The sequence below is a fragment of the Zingiber officinale genome, chromosome 3A (genome assembly GCF_018446385.1).
Source record: "Zingiber officinale cultivar Zhangliang chromosome 3A, Zo_v1.1, whole genome shotgun sequence".
NCBI classification, from domain to species: Eukaryota; Viridiplantae; Streptophyta; class Magnoliopsida; order Zingiberales; family Zingiberaceae; genus Zingiber; species Zingiber officinale.
Window position 1 is genome coordinate 133,297,181 of NC_055990.1, and position 14,442 is coordinate 133,311,622.

Below are 14,442 nucleotides of genomic sequence, written 5' to 3' on the forward strand. Positions count from 1 at the left end.
CAAGCTTCTTGAGGCCGGTGTAGCGGAACTCAGCATCTTTCTGAACATGACTTAGAAAATACACCGGCTACTCTTCGTCGTCCTGCTGCACTAGTGCCGAGCCGACAGCATACTCGGTTGAGGATAAGTATATGCGGAGCGGCTCGCCGGCAGTTGGCTTAGCCAGTACAAGTAAAGAGTTTAGGTAAACCTTCAACTCTTCGAACGCCCGGTCACATTCTTTGTCCCACTGGAACATGGAAACTCATCGTAGAATCTTGAAAAAAGGCAGGCTCCGATCGGTCGTCTTGGAGATAAACCGCGACAGAGCTGTTATCCGACCGGTGAGTCGTTGCACTTCCTTCAAATTTCTAGGAGGTCGCATGTCCTGTAACGCCTTCACTTTGCTAGGGTTCGCCTCTATTCCCCGCTCTGTGACGATGTAGCCCAAGAATCGACCGCTTTTCGCTCCGAACAGACACTTCTGGGGATTCAACTTGACTCCGTACGTCCTCAATGTTTGGAAGGTCGCCTTTATATCTGCACAAAGGTCTGTCGCTCGGAGTGATTTAATAAGTATGTCATCAACATATACCTCGAGGTTCCGTCCGATCTGCCTTCGGAACACCTTGTTCATAAGCCGCTGATATGTAGCCCCAACATTTTTCAATCCGAACGGCATCACGTTGTAGCAATAGGTGTCATCCGCTGTAATGAAGTTAACTTTTTCTTGGTCCTCCCGGATGAGCGACACTTGGTGGTATTCCTGATAGGCGTCCAGCATGCATATCAGCTCACATTCGACGGTCGAGTCCACTATCTGGTCGATTTTGGGCAGAGGGTAAAAATCCTTCGGGCATGCTCTATTCAGATCCTGGAAGTCGATGCAGACTCGCCACTTATTGCCCGGTTTGGAGACTAGCACTATATTGGCGAGCCAGCTTGGGAACTGCACCTCCCGTATATGACCAGCCTCCAAAAGCTTTTCGACTTCCACCCTGATGATTACATTCTGCTCGGCGCTGAAGTCTCTTTTCTTCTGCTTCACGGGCCGAGTGTCCGGTCGGACATGAAGCTTGTGTTGTGCGACGCTCAGCGAGATACCCAGTAGCTCGTGTGTCAACCATGCGAAGACGTCATGGTTCTGCCGCAGGCATCTGATGTGATCTTCTTTCTGCTCCGTCTCTAGGTCGACCTCTACAAAAGTAGTGGCCTCCGGCCGAGCAGGATGGATTTGCCCCTCCTGCTTTTCCTCATAAACTAAAGTAGGTGGTTTTTCTGTTATGACGTTTACTTCAATCCCAGGGTCTTCCGAGCAGACCTTGATTCGGCTCGGACCATCTCCACATAGCAATGCCGCACCGCGAGCTGATCCCCTCTGACCTCACCCACTTGGTCTTCCACGGGGAATTTGAGTTTTTGGCAGAATGTAGAGATGACCGCCCTGAATTCGTTGAGCGCCGGTCACCCCAGGATCACATTGTAGGTGGAGGGGGCATCGACCACGATGAAGTTAGTGGTCCGCGTCCTCCGAAGCAGTTCTTCTCCTAGCGATATAGCCAACCTGGTCTGCCCGAACGACAAAACCTCGTTGCTGGTGAACCCATACAGGGGTTGTCATCGGTAAGAGCTCGGCTCGGTCATTTTGAAACTGGTCGAACACCTTTTTTAAGATAATGTGACCGAGCTACCTGTATTAATAAAGATACGATGAATAGTATAATTTGCTATTACTGCTCGGATGATGAGGGCGTCGTCGTGCGGCACTTCGACTCCCGCGTGGATCCTCAGTTGCCGGGAGTGTGACTTCTGGGCTTGGTTGGAATCACCGCCAGTTGGTCCACCGGCGATGATGTTGATCTCTCCCCGAGCAGCGTTACTTCTATTCTCTTCCTCACGGGTGGGCGGTCGGCTCTGCTCGTGTGAGCCTCGTGGATGCTCATTCCTCCTTGGTTGAGGCTGCTGTTGCCGCCCGGGTGACTCTCTAGCATCCCGTCGCCCGGTGCTTTGGTGATGATGCCTTCAATCAGGCGAAGGCAATCGACGCCGGTAGTTTCTTGGCGCTTTCCTTTTGGCCTAGGTCGTTCGGCCACTACGTATTGGACAGCATGCGACCTTCACTCTTGATGCGGCCTCATCCCCTCGACCCGGGGTCCTCTCGGTGGCTGATGACTAGTTGGAGGCCTTCGCTCGGCCGGCGCTGCTAACTCTGCTGGCGCTTCCTACTCCCGGGCCGCTTGTGCCTCTTCCACGTTGATGTATTTGCTCGCCTTTTTTAGCATATGGTCATAGTCGCGTGGCGGCTTCCTAATGAGCAAGCGGTAGAAATCTCCATTCGCTAGCCCTTGAGTGAAGGCATGCATCATGGTCTCGGATGAGACCGCAGGAATGTCCAGAGTGGCCTGGTTGAACCGTTGGATGTAAGCTCGGAGAGTCTCTCTGGATCCTTGCTTCATAGAGAACAGACTAACGCTGGTTTTTTGGTAGCGCCTGCTGCTCGCAAAGTGGTGGAGGAAAGCTATTCGGAAATCTTTGAAGCTCCGAATTGATCCGTCCGGCAATCTCCGAAACCACTTTTGTGCCGAGCCGGACAGGGTGGTAAGGAATACTCGGCATTTAACTCCGTCAGTATGTTGATGGAGAGTAGCGGCATTATCGAATTTACCAAAGTGGTCGTTGGGGTCGATTGTGCTATTATATTCTCCGATCGCCAGGGGGTCGTAATGCTTTGGGAGCGGATCCTAAAGAATAGCCTCAGAAAACTGGCGATTGATCCACTCGGGGGATGACTCAGTCCGAGGCGCTTTGCCTCTCTTTACATGCCGCACGGGGGACTTATCGGATGATCATTGGTTGGCCTGAGCAAGATCAGAGGGTTTCTGGAATAGGGCCCGATGAAATGGAATAGGGGTAGCAAGTGCCTCTCCTGGTGTGCCGGTATGCCCTTTATTCTGCGCCCTTGTAGAAAACTGCTCCGGTAGATCCTCTGGTGCCGCTCGGCTGCCTGATGCTGAGGTGGCCTGCTATGCCAATCGCTCGGTATGAGACCTTTGCTGTTGCTCCACTATCTTCTCCGCTCGCGCCTGGATGAGCGCGTCGAGCTCTTCTTGGGAGAGCATCACGGTGTGTTGACGTCCAGCTTCCTCCATCGTCTCGGCTTCGGATTCTGGTGCGTTCCCACAGACGACGTCAATTTGATCCTGTCCGAGTACTGAGTCGACGGACGCTGGTAATGTGGCGCTCCCGTTGACTCTGAGAAGACCTCTGGATGATGTGGACCGCCGACGATGACCTGCAAACAAAATCGAGTCGGGAAGGGGTTCCCGGCGACAGCCCTCCAACGCTCAAGTCAGCTCTCCGGCAAGAAGAAGCAGAGTAACGATACTGTAGCTACAGTGATAAAGAATGCAAACCTCCGTCAAAGCCTGGGGGTCCTTATATAGGGCTCCTAAGGAGGCGCGTGCACGCTTCCCAAAGCATGCACACTCCTCAAAGCATACATGGAATGGTTATGTCAGAAAAGTATACCTGTCGTCATACCCTAATCGTCCGAGTATATCTCTGACATGACAGTAGAAGCTTCCACTGTACGATTCTCTGTCTGGTCCAGCCGTTGACCATGCCGCCTGTCGGGGGCGCTTGTCTCGAGGAAGATATGGCCAGATGTCATTTTTGTCCGTTTGGGGTCGAGCGGAAGGGCCGCTCAGCCTGTCGGTCGCCTGGTCGCACGACTGACATTACAGTTGGACCGATCGTGTCATTCGCTTGGACGAGGGTGGCTGCCATGGTCTTCTGAACAACAGGGATCCTGCTCGGTTTGTGAGCGTCGGAAGCTCGACCTATGGCCGAGCTGTCAGAGCGCCGGCTCGGGCGCTGGCAGAGCTGATCGTCCAGGTGGGTCGACCGCTCGGCGTGATCAGATGGCGTTGACCTTGACATCGACCTTGACCGCCACGAGGCCGTTGACAATCACCCGGGCAGGCCCCCCTTCTTACCACCGGATCAATAACAATTAGGAAAGAAACACTTGTGATAGAAAATGTTGGAAAATGAAAAATCCGCAAAACCTGATTTTTTATTAATTTAAATTATATAAAATTAATTTAAGATTCAATATTAGAATATTTTTTTTTAAAAAATTAAAATTTAGAAGAGAAAGAAAAATTGAAAACATTTTATTTTATTCCCTTCTTTTCCGTTTCTTTTGGGGGTTTGGCTGGGGTGTCTCGGCGTCCACCGCCTTCTTCCTCTTCCATGGCGATGACGAACTTATCCTTATCGCGAACGTCATTCCAAGTTCTTCGGAGGATGCAATCAGTATGATCTCATCGCGTCTTCGCCTTTATAGCCTTCTGATTTCATGCCGTTTCTTGATCCATTTTTAGTGGATTGATTGCTCGACAACTCTTTCTAATCAGAAGTTTAGTTTTAGGGTTCTCCAACATATTATACATTTTATTAACGTTTCTTTTTCATTTCTATTGTTTAATTCCCTGCAATAACTATGCCTCTAGAAGAATATTAGTTCTTATTCTAATCGAATAGTTGGGTCATTTCAGTAGTATAAATGCTTCTTTGAATATGATCAGGTTCCATAATTGAATGAAGAGATTTGGTCTCATTAATTAGTTGTGCACCATGATTTCTTTCTGAATTCTGAATCCTGATCATTTTAGCACAATATTGGGGCATTGAAATTTCATACATTCGGAAATGTAGGAGAAAGATTTATTTTTTTAATTTTTTTTCTTTCGAGACAGCCATTCAGATAACAGTATGGTTATAGAATTCTGCACTATAGGACTATCTATATCTTAATATGATCAACAAGCTATGTTTGCCTTAGTATTTCGGGTAAGTTACATAGATCTTAAACACCCATACATGTTGCTCTATGCATATTTTAACATTCCTACTTACTGATAGACTGAAAGACTTATGGATATGATTTAGCTTTGGGTCATCAGTGTTCAATTTGTCTAGTTAGCAGAAGATTAATTTCTTACTTAGCAAAGCCATTTGATTGAGAGTTGAAACAACATGCAATCTTTTGAAATCGTCTTACCACTTACTAGCAAATACAATTACACAAATTATCTTATCACTTACTAGCAAATATATGTGGAGTTTACTTACATTTTTGTGGAAATGAGTTACATGTATTTGTAAGGAGACCAGCAGTTAATGATATATTTAATATATCAAGAGCAATGGAGGACAATGTTTAGAGTAGATGATTGTGCTATGCGCTTTCTTTATGAAACATGGAAAACTTGTAGAGGGTAAGAGGGAAAAGTGAGAACAAATAAGATCAAAAATAGACAAGCTATGTAGTTGCTCTGAATGACTGCCTTTGTCAATGACTATGCGGACATAGGTTTTGTTTAGGTTGTGAAAATGATCCACTACATGAGATGGCTCACCTAAGAAGAGAATTGGATAAACACAGAAGGTAGCGGTTGATGGATTGCTTAGCACCTAGGCAGGAGCATAGGCAAGGTGACATTACAATAGTGTTTAAATAACAAAGAGAAGTAGATTAATTAAAAATGACTTTAATGTGTGTGTACATATGACAATTGGAATTTCAATTACAATCACAAATAAAGAAGTCATAATTGATAGGAAGCACTAAACACATAACAAAAATAATTTATTTTTTTATATTTCACATCACACCAAGGAAATAAAAAACACAACAAACTATAAAATTAAATGTTATATTCATAATTCCAAATTGTAAAACAATGCATAACAACTTTATAATTAATGTCGTACTAAAATGTCAAACTGTAGATAAGATAACTACTGTCAAATAAACCAATAGTTTACAAAAAAATTAGGCTTTTTTGTTAAACTCACTTGGACTACCTATGCAGCCTACCTACACTACCTTGATGGCTCTCTTGGACCCCATTGTTAAAGAAACGGCTAGCTATTAGGCCAAGCAGCGTCTTGGTGAAACCACATAGGTAGCTTTTGTAAAACTATGGATACACAAATTAAATTATTTGGTGTTGAAAATTATCAGACCCACATAACTTTAAGTATATAACAAAAATATTTTTGTTTAGAGGATTGCCCCCATAGGGATGTTTCCCCCTTAGCTCTCATATAACAAAAATTATCATGACGATTATTGTATGCACTAGAAAATAAGGCCGGAGTCTCCGCGCTGCGAGGATTAAAGCAAAGACAAGCTTCTCGAGGCCCGTGTAGCGGAACTTAGCATCTTTCAGAACATGACTCAGAAAATACTCCGGCTGTTCTTCGTCGTCCTACCGCACTAGTGTCGAGCCGACAGCATGCTGGGTTGAGGATAAGTATATGCGGAGTGGCTCGCCGGCAGTTGGCTTAGCCAATACAGGTAAAGAGTTTAGGTAAACCTTTAACTCTTCGAACGCCCAGTCACATTCTCTGTCCCACTGGAACTTGGAAGCTCGGCGCCGAATATTGAAAAAATGCTGGCTCCGATCGACCATCTAGGAGATAAACCGCGACAGAGCTGTTATCCGACCAGTGAGTCATTGCACTTCCTTCAGATTTCTGGGAGGTGGCATGTTCTGTAACACCTTCACTTTTCTAGGGTTCGCCTCTATTCCCCGTTCTGTGACGATGTAGCCCAGGAATCGACCGCTTTTCACTCTGAACAGACACTTCTGGGGATATAACTTGACTCTGTACGTCCTTAGTGTCTGGAAGGTCTCCTTTATATCTGCACAAAGGTCTGCCGCTCGGAGTGATTTAATAAGTATGTCATCAACATATACATCGAGGTTCCATCCGATCTGCCTTGGGAACACCTTGTTCATGTGCCGCTGATATGTAGCCCCGATATTTTTCAATCCGAATGGCATCACGTTGTAGCAGTAGGTGCCATCCGCTGTAATGAAGCTAACTTTTTCTTGGTCCTCTCGGGCGAGCGACACTTGGTGGTATCCTTGATAGGCGTCCAGCATGCATTTCAGCTCGCATCCGACGGTCGAGTCCACCATCTGGTCGATTCTGGGCAGAGGGTAAAAATCCTTCGGGCATGCTCTATTCAGATCCCGGAAGTCGATGCAGACTCTCCACTTATTGCTTGGTTTGGAGACTAGCACTACATCGGCGAGCCATCTTGGGAGCTGCACCTCCCGTATATGGCCAGCCTCTAAAGGCTTTTCGACTTCCGCCCTGATGATTACGTTCTGCTCGGCGCTGAAGTGTCTTTTCTTCTGCTTCATGGGCCGAATGTCCGGTCGAACGTGAAGCTCGTGTTGTGCGACGCTCGGCGAGATGCCCAGTAGCTTGTGTGTCGACCATGCGAAGACGTCATGGTTCTGCCGCAGGCATCTGATGAGATCTTCTTTCTGCTCCGTCTCTAGGTCGACCTCTACAAAAGTAGTGGCCTCCGGCCGAGCAGGATGGATTTGCCCCTCCTGCTTTTCCTCATAAACTAAAGTAGGTGGTTTTTCTGTTATGACGTTTACTTCGATCCGAGGGTCTTCCGAGCAGACCTTGATTCGGCTCGGACCATCTCAACATAGCAACGCCGCGCCGCGAGCTGATCCCCTCTGACCTCGCCCGCTTGGTCTTCCACGGGGAATTTGAGTTTTTGGCAGAATGTAGAGACGATCACCTTGAATTCGTTGAGCACCGGTCTCTCCAGGATCACATTGTAGGCGGAGGGGGCATCGACCACGATGAAGTTTGTGGTCCGCGTCCTCCGAAGCGGCTCTTCTCCTAGCGAGATAGCCAACCTGGTCTGCCCGACCGGCAGAACCTCGTTACCGATGAACCCATACAGGGGGGGTTGTCATCGTCAAGAGCTTGGCTCGGTCAATTTGAAGATGGTCGGACGCCTTTTTGAAGATAATGTTGACCGAGCTTCCTGTATCAATAAAGATGTGATGAATAGTATAATTTGATATTACCGCTCGGATGATGAGGACATCGTCGTGCGACACTTCGACTCCCTCGAGGTCTCTGGGACCAAAGCTAATCTCGAACCCCTGCACCCGCTCTTGGCTACAGCCTACCGCGTGGATCCTCAGTTACCGGGCGTGTGACTTCCGGGCTCGGTTGGAATCACCGCTAGTTGGTCCACCGACGATGATGTTGATCTCTCCCTGAGCAGCGTTACTTCTATTCTCTTCCTCTTGGGAGGTCGGTCGGCTCCGCTCGTGGATGCTCATTCCTCCTTGGTTGATGCTGTTGTTGCCGCCCGGGTGACTCTCTAGCATCACGCCGCCCGGTGCTTTGGTGATGATGCATTCGATTAGGCGAAGGCGATCGACGCCGGTAGTTTCTTGGCGCTTTCCTTTTGGCCTAGGCCATTCGGCCGCTACCTGTTGGATGGCGTAAGGCCTTGACTCTTGATGCGGCCTTATCCTTTTGACGCAGGGTCCTCTCGGTGGCTGATGACTGGTTGGAGGCCTCCGCTCGGCTGGCGTCGCTAACTTTGCTGGCGCTTCCTTCTCCCGGGCCGCTTGTGCCTTCTCCATGTTGATGTATTCGCTCGCCTTTTTTAGCATATGGTCATAGTCGCGTGACGACTTCCTAATGAGCATGCGGAAGAAGTCTCCATCCGCCAACCCCTGAGTGAAGGCATGCATCATGGTCACGGATGAGATCGCGGGGATGTCCAGAGTGGCCTAGTTGAATCATTGGATGTAAGCTCGGAGAGTCTCTCTGGACCCTTGCTTCATAGAGAACAGACTGACGCTAGTCTTTTGGTTGCGCCTATTGCTTGAAAAGTGGTGGAGGAAAGCTGTTCGAAAATCTTTGAAGCTCCGAATTGATCCGTCCGTCAATCTTCGAAACCACCGTTGTGCAGAGCCGGACAGGGTGGTAAGGAATACTCGGCATTTAGCTCCGTCAGTATATTGATGGAGAGTAGCGGCGTTATCGAATTTACCTAAGTGGTCGTCCGGGTCTGTTGTGCTGTTATATTCATTGATCGCCAGTGGGCGTAATGCTTTGGGAGCGGATCCTGAAGAATAGCCTTGGAAAACTGACGATTGATCCGCTCGGGGGATGACTCAGTCCGAGGTACTTTGCCCCTCTTTGCATCCCGCACGAGGGCCTCATCGGATGATCCTTGGTTGGCCTGAGCGAGATCAGAGGGTGTCTGGAATAGGGCTCAATGAAATGGAATAGGGGCAGCAGGTGCCTCTCCTGGTGTGCCGGTATCCCCTTTATTCTGCGCCCATGTAGAAAACTGCTCCGGTCGATCCTCTGGTGCCGTTCGGCCGCCTGATGCTGAGGTGGCCTGCTGTGCCAACCGCTCGGTATGAGTCCTTTGCTGCTGCTCCACTATCTTCGTCGCTCGCGCATGGATGAGCGGGTCGAGCTCTTCTTAGGAGAGCATAACGGTGTGTTGACGTCCAGCTTCCTCCATCATCTCAGCTTCGGATTCAGGTGTGTTCCCACAGACGGTCCCAATTTGATCTTGTCCGAGTGCTGAGTCGACGGACGCTGAGGATGTGGCGCTCCCGTTGACTCTGAGAAGACCTCTGGATGATGTGGACCACCGACGATGACCTGCAGACAAAACCGAGCCGGGAAGGGCTTCCCGACGACGACCCTCCGACGATCAAGTCAGCTCTCTGGCAAGAAGAAGTAGAGTAACGATACTGTAGCTACAATGATGAAGAATGCATACCTCTGTCAAAGCCTGGGGGTCCTTATATAGGGCTCCCGAGGAGGTGCGTGCACACTTCCCAAAGCATGCACGCTCCTCAAAGCATGCCTAGAATGGTTATGTCAGAAAAGTATACCTGCTGCCATACCCTAACCATCCGAGCATATCCCTGACATGACAGTGGAAGCTTCCACCGTACGATTATCTGTCTAGTCCGGCCGCCGACTATGTCGCCTGTCAGGGGCGCTTGTCTCGAGGAAGATATGGTCAGATGTCATTTTTGTCCGTTTCGGGTCGAGCGGAAGGGCTGCTCGCATGTCGGTCGCCCAGTCGCTCGCCTGTCGATCGCCCGGTCGCTCGTCTGACATCTCAACTGGGTCGAGCGTGTCATTCGCTCTGACGAGGGTGGCTAGAACGGTCTTCTGAACAACAGGGATCTTGCTCGGTTTGTGAGCGTCGGAAGCTCGACCTATGGCCGAGCTATCAGAGCGCCGTCACAGGCGCTGGCCGAGATGATCGCCTAGGTGAGTCGAACGCTCGACCAGATTAGATGGTGTTGACCTTGACCTTGACCTTGACCGCCACGAGGCCGTTGACCATCACCCGGGCGGGCCCCCTTTCTTACCACCGGATCAATAACAATTAGGAAAGAAACACTTGTGATAGAAAATGTTGGAAAGTGAAAAATCAGCAAAACCTAATTTTTTATGAATTTAAATTATATTAAATTAATTTTAGATTCAATATTTGAATATATTTTTTTAAAAAATTAGAATTTAGAAGAGAAATAAAAAATTGAAAACATTTTATTTTATTCCCTTCTTTTCCCTTTCTTTTGGGGGTTTGGCTGGGGTGTCTCAGCGTCCGCCGCCTTCTTCCTCTTCTATGGCGACGACAATCTTATCCTTATCGCGACAGTCATTCCAGGTTCTTCGGAGGATGCAATCAGTACGATCTCATCGCGTCTTCGCCTTTATAGCCTCCTGATTCCGCGTCGTTTCTTGTTCCATTTTTAGTGGATTGATTGCTCGACAACTCTTTCTAATCAGAAGTTTAGTTTTAGGGTTCTCCAACTTATTATACATTTTATTAACGTTTCTTTTTCGTTTCTATTGTTTAATTCCCTGCAATAACTATGCCTCTAGAAGAATATTAGTTCTTATTCTAATAGAACAGTTGGGTCATTTCCAGTAAGATATATGCTTCTTTGAATATGATCAGGTTCCATAATTGAATGAAGAGATTTGGGCTCATTAATTAGTTGTGCACCATGATTTCTTTCTGAATTCTGAATCCTGATCATTTTAGCACAATATTGGGGCATTGAAATTTCATACATTCGGAAATGTAGGAGAAAGATTTATTTTTTTAATTTTTTTTTCTTTCGAGACAGCCATTCAGATAACAGTATGGTTATAGAATTCTGCACTATAGGACTATCTATATCTTAATATGATCAAGAAGCTATATTTGCCTTAGTATTTGGGGCAAGTTACATAGATCTTAAGCACCCTTACATGCTGCTCTATGCATATTTTAACATTCCTACTTATTGATAAACTGAAAGACTTATGGATAAGATTTATCTTTGGGTCATCAGTGTTCAATTTGTCTAGTTAGCAGAAGATTAATTTCTTACTTAGTAAAGCCATTTTATTGAGAGTTGAAACAACATGCAATCTTTTGAAATCATCTTACCACTTACTAGCAAATACAATTACACAAATTATCTTACCACTTACCAGCAAATACATGTGGAGTTTACTTACACTGTTGTGGAAACGAGTTACATGTATTTGTAAGGAGACCAGCAGTTAATGATATATCTAATATCTCAAGAGCAATGGAGGACAATGTTTGGAGTAGATCATTGTGCTATGCGTTTTCTTTATGAAACATGGAAAACTTGTAGAGGGTAAGAGGGAAAAGTGAGAACAAATAAGATCAAAAATAGACAAGCTATGTAGCTGCTCTGAATGGCTGCCTTTGTCAATGACTATGCGGACATAGGTTTTGTTTAGGTTGTGAAAACGATCCACTACATGAGATGGCTCACCTAAGAATTGGATAAACACAGAAGGTAGCGGTTGATGGATTGCTTAGCACCTAGGCAGGAGCATAGGCAAGGTGACATTACAATAGTGTTTAAATAACAAAGAGAAGTAGATTAAATTAAAAATGACTTTAATGTGTGTACATATGACAACTGGAACTTCAATTACAATCACAAATAAAGATGTCATAATTGATTGGAAGCACTAGACGCATAACAAAAACAATTTGTTTTTTTATATTTCACTTCACACCAAGAAAATAAAAAACACAACAAATTATAAAATTAAATGTTATATTCATAATTCCAAATTGTAAAACAATGCATAACCACTTTATAATTAATGTCATACTAAAATGTCGAACTGTAGATAACTTCTGTCAAATAAATCAATAGCTTACAAAAAATTAGGCTTTTTTGTTAAACTCACTTGGACTACCTATGCAGCCTATCTAGACCACCTAGATGGCTCTCTTGGACCCCTTTTAAAAAGAAACAACTAGCTATTAGGCTAAGCAGCGTCTTGGTGAAACCACATAGGTAGCTTTTGTAAAACTATGGATACACAAATTAAATTATTTGGTGTTGAAAATTATCAGACCCACATAACTTTATGTATATAACAAAAATATTTTGGTTTAGAGGATTGCCCCCATAGGGATGTTTCCCCCTAGGCTCTCATATAACAAAAATTATCATGACGATTATTGTATGCGCTAGAAAATAAAGCCGGAGTCTCCGCGCTGCGAGGATTAAAGCAAAGACATGCTTCTCGAGGCCGGTGTAGTGGTACTCAGCATCTTTCAAAACATGACTTAGAAAATACACCGGCTGCTCTTTGCCGTCCTGCCGCACTAGTGCCGAGCCGACAGCATGCTCGGTTGAGGATAAGTATATACGGAGTGGCTCTCCAGCAGTTGGCTTAGCCATTATAGGTAAAGAGTTTAGGTAAATTTCAACTCTTCGAACGCCTGGTCACATTCTTTGTCCCACTGGAACTTGGAAGCTCGGCGTAGAATCTTGAGAAAAGGCAGGCTCCGATTGGCCGTCTTGGAGATAAACCGCGATAGAGCTGTTATCCGACCGGTGAGTCGTTGCACTTCCTTCAGATTTCTGGGAGGTGGCATGTCCTGTAACGCCTTCACTTTGCTAGGGTTCGCCTCTATTCCCCGCTCTGTGACGATGTAGCCCAGGAATTGGCCGCTTTTCGCTCCGAACAGACACTTCTGGGGATTCAACTTGACTCCGTACGCCCTCAATGTTTGGAAGGTCTCCTTTATATTTGCACAAAGGTCTGCCGCTCGAAGTGATTTAATAAGTATGACATCAACATATACCTCGAGGTTCCGTCCGATCTGCCTTCGGAACACCTTGTTCATGAGCCACTGATATGTAGCCCCGACATTTTTCAATCCGAACAGCATCACGTTGTAGCAGTAGGTGCCATCCGCTGTAATGAAGCTAACTTTTTCTTGGTCCTCCCGGTCGAGCGGCACTTGGTGGTACCCCTGATAGGCGTCCAGCATGCATATCAGCTTGCATCCAGCGGTCGAGTCCACCATCTGGTCGATTCTGGGCAGAGGGTTGTTGGTTGCTACTCGGAAAACCTAATGGTTCCACTGTACAAAAATTTTGTACAAAGGTCTGAACCTTTTTCCTAGCTACCATGTGTTCTTTTAAATTAAACTTGGATCGCCTGCAGAACTTAACACGTTTGATCCAAATTTAATCTATTTGTTCTTTTAGGTTTTGACTTGGATCTCCTACGGAACTTAACACGTTCGATCCAAATCACCTAGGTTATTAATTCCATTAAATATTAATTTCCAAAATTAGTTTCCAGTGCTGACGTGGCGAGGCACATGACCTTCTTGGATATGGGAGCAACCACCACCGACTAGACAAAACCTTTTAAGGAAAACTAATATTTAATTTCCTAAAATAACTTTAGGTCAACTGAAAAGAACAATCAAATCACAAGGAAAAGAAAAACAAAAGAACATTACATCGAAAACAAATTCGAAACACTAAAATCGTAAGCCTCTTGTATTTGGTATTATTTCCAAAAATAACTAGTATGATGCGGAAAGGAAAAATACTAGTTATACCTTCTAGAAAGACCTCTTGATCTTCTACCGTATTCCTCTTCTAACCTCGGACGTTGTGTGGGCAACGATCTTCCAAGATGAGGACCACCAAAACACCTTCTTCTCCTCCTTGCTAGGTTCGGCCAAATCAAAAGCTTCACCAAGGATGAAGAAAAACACCAACCAAACTCCAAGGGATGAAAGCTTTCTCTCCTCCTTCTTCTTCTTCTCCAAGTAGTATCCGGCCACCACAAAGAGCTCCAAGCAAGAGAGGGTTTCGGCCACCACAAAGAGGAAGAGATGGAGAGAGGATGGCCGGCCGCAACACCAAGGAAAAGAGGGAGAGAATAATAGAGGTTGTGTCTCATGAAAGCACCCCAACCCCCTCTTTTATATTCCTAAGCTTTGGTAAATAAGGAAATTTAATTATAATAAAATTTCCTTAACTTTCCTTGACATGAATTAATTGAGAAAATAAAATAAAATTTCCTAATTAAACTTGTAATGGCCGGCCACCTCATGGAGAGCAAACAAGACAATTTTCAATCAACAATTAAAAATTCCTTATTTGTCTTCGGAAATTTAAAAAAATAAAATTTTCCTTTAAAATCCCTTCATGGTTGATAAAAAGAAATTTCTATAATTTTAATTTTTCAACATGTGAATAATTTTCAAAGAGAAAAAATAAAATATCTTTCCTA